The following is a 6,330-nucleotide window of genomic DNA, read 5'->3' on the forward strand; positions in this document are numbered from 1 at the left end:
TGTTAGATACAGGCTGGACAGGCTAGTCCCCAGAGAGGGGGTTGTTAGATACAGGCTGGACAGGCTAGTCCCCAGACAGGGGGTTGTTAGATACAGGCTGGACAGGCTAGTCCCCAGAGAGGGGCGTGTTAGATACAGGCTGGACAGGCTAGTCCCCAGACAGGGGGTTGTTAGATACAGGCTGGACAGGCTAGTCCCCAGAGAGGGGGTTGTTAGATACAGGCTGGACAGGCTAGTCCCCAGACAGGGGGTTGTTAGATACAGGCTGGACAGGCTAGTCCCCAGACAGGGGGTTGTTAGATACAGGCTGGACAGGCTAGTCCCCAGACAGGGGGTTGTTAGATACAGGCTGGACAGGCTAGTCCCCAGACAGGGTGTTGTTAGATACAGGCTGGACAGGCTAGTCCACAGACAGGGGGTTGTTAGATACAGGCTGGACAGGCTAGTCCCCAGAGAGGGGGTTGTTAGATACAGGCTGGACAGGCTAGTCCCCAGACAGGGGGTTGTTAGATACAGGCTGGACAGGCTAGTCCCCAGACAGGGTGTTGTTAGATACAGGCTGGACAGGCTAGTCCCCAGACAGGGGGTTGTTAGATACAGGCTGGACAGGCTAGTCCCCAGACAGGGGGTTGTTAGATACAGGCTGGACAGGCTAGTCCCCAGACAGGGGGTTGTTAGATACAGGCTGGACAGGCTAGTCCCCAGACAGGGGGTTGTTAGATACAGGCTGGACAGGCTAGTCCCCAGACAGGGGGTTGTTAGATACAGGCTGGACAGGCTAGTCCCCAGACAGGGGCTTGTTAGATACAGGCTGGACAGGCTAGTCCCCAGAGAGGGTGTTGTTAGATACAGGCTGGACAGGCTAGTCCCCAGAGAGGGGGTTGTTAGATACAGGCTGGACAGGCTAGTCCCCAGACAGGGGCTTGTTAGATACAGGCTGGACAGGCTAGTCCCCAGAGAGGGGGTTGTTAGATACAGGCTGGACAGGCTAGTCCCCAGACAGGGGGTTGTTAGATACAGGCTGGACAGGCTAGTCCCCAGACAGGGGGTTGTTAGATACAGGCTGGACAGGCTAGTCCCCAGGGAGGGGGTTGTTAGATACAGGCTGGACAGGCTAGTCCCCAGACAGGGGGTTGTTAGATACAGGCTGGACAGGCTAGTCCCCAGAGAGGGGGTTGTTAGATACAGGCTGGACAGGCTAGTCCCCAGACAGGGGGTTGTTAGATACAGGCTGGACAGGCTAGTCCCCAGACAGGGTGTTGTTAGATACAGGCTGGACAGGCTAGTCCCCAGACAGGGGGTTGTTAGATACAGGCTGGACAGGCTAGTCCCCAGAGAGGGGGTTGTTAGATACAGGCTGGACAGGCTAGTCCCCAGAGAGGGGGTTGTTAGATACAGGCTGGACAGGCTAGTCCCCAGAGAGGGGCTTGTTAGATACAGGCTGGACAGGCTAGTCCCCAGAGAGGGGGTTGTTAGATACAGGCTGGACAGGCTAGTCCCCAGAGAGGGGGTTGTTAGATACAGGCTGGACAGGCTAGTCCCCAGACAGGGGCTTGTTAGATACAGGCTGGACAGGCTAGTCCCCAGAGAGGGTGTTGTTAGATACAGGCTGGACAGGCTAGTCCCCAGAGAGGGTGTTGTTAGATACAGGCTGGACAGGCTAGTCCCCAGACAGGGGGTTGTTAGATACAGGCTGGACAGGCTAGTCCCCAGACAGGGTGTTGTTAGATACAGGCTGGACAGGCTAGTCCCCAGACAGGGGGTTGTTAGATACAGGCTGGACAGGCTAGTCCCCAGACAGGGGGTTGTTAGATACAGGCTGGACAGGCTAGTCCCCAGAGAGGGGGTTGTTAGATACAGGCTGGACAGGCTAGTCCCCAGACAGGGGCTTGTTAGATACAGGCTGGACAGGCTAGTCCCCAGACAGGGGGTTGTTAGATACAGGCTGGACAGGCTAGTCCCCAGAGAGGGGGTTGTTAGATACAGGCTGGACAGGCTAGTCCCCAGACAGGGGCTTGTTAGATACAGGCTGGACAGGCTAGTCCCCAGAGAGGGTGTTGTTAGATACAGGCTGGACAGGCTAGTCCCCAGACAGGGGGTTGTTAGATACAGGCTGGACAGGCTAGTCCCCAGAGAGGGGGTTGTTAGATACAGGCTGGACAGGCTAGTCCCCAGACAGGGTGTTGTTAGATACAGGCTGGACAGGCTAGTCCCCAGACAGGGGGTTGTTAGATACAGGCTGGACAGGCTAGTCCCCAGACAGGGGGTTGTTAGATACAGGCTGGACAGGCTAGTCCCCAGACAGGGTGTTGTTAGATACAGGCTGGACAGGCTAGTCCCCAGACAGGGTGTTGTTAGATACAGGCTGGACAGGCTAGTCCCCAGACAGGGGCTTGTTAGATACAGGCTGGACAGGCTAGTCCCCAGAGAGGAGTGAATACTGGAATGTAAGCTGCTGTAGAGGGGAAGAGAGAGAGTATGTTGTAATTTGTGGTGACATTGATGGCTAATGAAATCCTTTTAGTAGTATTGTTTGTAATAATGTGTACTGCTTTTGCAACATATGATTGCTTCTTTCATGCCAGTAATTTACTTGTTTTCAAATCATTTGAGAGAGAGAGAGAGATCAAGAGCGTAAGAGAACGAGAGACCAAGAGAGAAAACGATTAATGGCGTAATCATTGTTACCTGTAACCCACAACCGCCAGCGTTCCCAGAAATATCAAGTGATGACGTTGTTGTGTTGTGAACTCATCTCTATGACACCGTCATCAACAGAGTAGATCTGGGCAGTACAGTCCAACCTACAGGCAATGTCTCAAGGTCCAAAGTACAATAATGAGGTGCTGTATTGCATTCCTGGCTTCAAATACTACTTGAAATCATTTCAAATCCTGTATCTGTGTTTGATTGAGCTTGCCTGTTGCAATGGAACCAGTAGAAAAGTCTGAAAGGTGCAAACACCACCCACCTGGCACTCCAGGCAGACTAAAGCAAAAGCTCAAATGTATTTCAACGTTTTTCAAATAGTTATTGAACCCAGGTGTGCCGTATAGCGATGTAGTGTATTAATGATGCAATAAATAGCGTATTGTGATATTGTTCCTGGAAGATTACAGTCTGAAATGTGGAGACTGATTTAATTACAGAAAGGAAACCACTGCTCTGATGATGAAAGGTGCTGAAAAGGCAAAAGGTTGAAAAGTGTAAAATTGTAAAACAACAAAGTACACCCGGTCAGAAATCACACACACACACACACACACACACACACACACACACACACACACACACACACACACACACACACACACACACACACACACACACACACACAGTACCTGTCAGTTTATTTCAGGAGGTGTCAATATTTAACTAAAGCCGTTGGACATTTTCTTACCCAACACCCACCGACAGGGCCGTCCAAGCTACTGAGGAATGAGGCTGACAGTATCCATGTGTGCCAGTGACATACCAGAGCTGTCTCATAGGGGTGTCACGTCCAGCAATCACACCCAGGAGAGTGTAAATGACTTTTACTGTCAGACCTTATCTTCTTGATCCTGATTGAGAGATAAAATATAGGCCTTGTCTTCTTGATCTTGATTGAGAAATAAAATATAGGCCTTGTCTTCTTGATCTTGATTGAGAGATAAAATATAGTCCTTGTCTTCTTGATCTTGATTGAGAGATAAAATATAGGCCTTGTCTTCTTGATCTTGATTGAGAGATAAAATATAGGCCTTGTCTTCTTGATCCTGATTGAGAGATAAAATATAGGCCTTGTCTTCTTGATCCTGATTGAGAGATAAAATATAGGCCTTGTCTTCTTGATCCTGATTGAGAGATAAAATATAGGCCTTGTCTTATTGATCTTGATTGAGAGATAAAATATAGGCCTTGTCTTCTTGATCCTGATTGAGAGATAAAATATAGGCCTTGTCTTCTTGATCCTGATTGAGAGATACAATATAGGCCTTGTCTTCTTGATCCTGATTGAGAGATAAAATATAGGCCTTGTCTTATTGATCTTGATTGAGAGATAAAATATAGGCCTTGTCTTCTTGATCCTGATTGAGAGATAAAATATAGGCCTTGTCTTGATCCTGATTGAGAGATAAAATATAGGCCTTGTCTTCCTGATCCTGATTGAGAGATAAAATATAGGCCTTGTCTTTTTGATCCTGATTGAGAGATAAAATATAGGCCTTGGCTTCTTGATCCTGATTGAGAGATAAAATATAGGCCTTGTCTTCTTGATCCTGATTGAGAGATAAAATATAGGCCTTGTCTTCTTGATCCTGATTGAGAGATAAAATATAGGCCTTGTCTTCTTGATCCTGATTGAGAGATAAAATATAGGCCTTGTCTTCTTGGAAGACAAAGGAAAATCTAATGCATCACAGTCTTGCTTAATCAATGATACATATTACTGTATATCTCCGGGAATCGTGCATGTGTGTTTGTATGTGGTGTGCATGTGTGTGTGTGTGTGTGTGTGTGTGTGTGTGTGTGTGTGTGTGTGTGTGTGTGTGTGTGTGTGTGTGTGTGTGTGTGTGTGTGTGTGTGTGTGTGTGTGTGTGTGTGTGTGTGTGTGTGTGTGTGTGTGTGTGTGTGTGTGTGTGTGTGTGTGTGCATGCAGTGTGTGTGTGTCCACGGATCCTCCTGTGGATTTGGCAGGAACCACTAGCAGGTGATTAAGGTTAATTCTACCTCAGTCACCCAGCCGTTCATCTACTGCAATACAGCTAACAGGGAGGGAACTCATGCTCTCTCTCTCACCTTTGCATTTTCCTTATTTTCTTTGTATCTGTTGCTCCCCCTGCATAACCCTATACAGATCGGAAGTCATGATTCACCAATCAGATGCCCCCAAGTTCAGTCACGTCAGGTGATGTAGCTAGTAACAATTGTCATGTTATGTGTAACAGATACCTTGCATAGTGTACATAGTTGTCTTGCATTATGAGAGCCTGAATCTAGTGTGTCACTGAAACAATGTCAGTTATCAACAGGCTCTGCCTCTCGGCTAGGACTAGAGAATGCAGTGGGGCACAGTGTTCTCTCTCTCTCTCTCTCTCTCTCTCTCTCTCTCTCTCTCTCTCTCTCTCTCTCTCTCTCTCTCTCTCTCTCTCTCTCTCTCTCTCTCTCTCTCTCTCTTTCATATATATACACACAATATATATATGCATATAGTGTCATAACCCTTGTCTTCACCCCCTACAGGTGTCGGCCATCTTCCCCACGTATCCCCTTGGTACTTACCTGTTTTCTCTGTGTCTGTTGCCAGTTCATCTTGTTTGACAAGCCTACCTGCTTTTCCAGTCTCTCTGTTTCTCGTCCTCCTGGTTTTTGAACCTTGCCTGTCCTGACCCTGAGCCTGCCTGTCATCCTGTACCTTGGCCCCACTACTCTGGCTTATCAACACCTGCCTGCCTTAACCTGTCATTTGCCTGCCCCTACAGTCTGCACTTGGGTCTTACCTTGATTCCTGATGGAACAAACTGGTCATGACAGACACAGAGTTGTCTGTACTGCGGTACTGCCAGTCATATTGTGTCTACCTGTCCCTTCAAGAGACCTAGCTCTTTCGTTGGAGTGAGTACTCTGGTGGGCCATAAAGATAATTGTCCACAGGTTCCCGTGGTATTGGGATTCTCTTGGCTCCAGCGACACAATCCCTCCATCGTGGGCTGGAGCCCGTTCTGCCACGCTCATTGCCTGAAACAGCTCTGCCCCGGGACGTCTTCCTGGGGGCTTGGAAAGCACCGGACCTCTCCGCCATTCTTGTTTGACAATCCAACCAGTGTTTTGTGTCATCTCCTGCTTTTCCAGTCTCTCTGTTTCTCATCCTCCTGGTTTTTGACCCTTGCCTGTCCTGACCCTGTACCCGCTCGCCTGACCACTCTGTCTGTCCCTGACCCTAAGCCTGCCTGTCCCTGACCCTGACCCTGTTCCCACTCACCTGACCACCCTGCCTGTCCCTGACCCTGAGCCTGCCTGTCCCTGACCCTGAGCCTGACCCTGAGCCTGACCCTGTCCCTGACCCTGTACCCGCTCGCCTGACCACCCTGCCTGTCCCTGACCCTGAGCCTGCCTGTCCCTGACCCTGAGCCTGACCCTGAGCCTGACCCTGTCCCTGACCCTGTACCCGCTCGCCTGACCACCCTACCTGTCCCTGAGCCTGAGCCTGCCTGTCCCTGACCCTGAGCCTGAGCCTGACCCTGAGCATGACCCTGACCCTGAGCCTGAGCCTGACCCTGAGCCTGACCCTGACCCTGCCCCTGACCCTGAGCCTGCCTGTCCCTGACCCTGAGCGTGACCCTGTCC

The sequence above is a fragment of the Oncorhynchus mykiss genome, chromosome 25 (assembly GCF_057628025.1).
Source record: "Oncorhynchus mykiss isolate SJ-2025 chromosome 25, ASM5762802v1, whole genome shotgun sequence".
In the NCBI taxonomy this organism is placed as follows: Eukaryota; Metazoa; Chordata; class Actinopteri; order Salmoniformes; family Salmonidae; genus Oncorhynchus; species Oncorhynchus mykiss.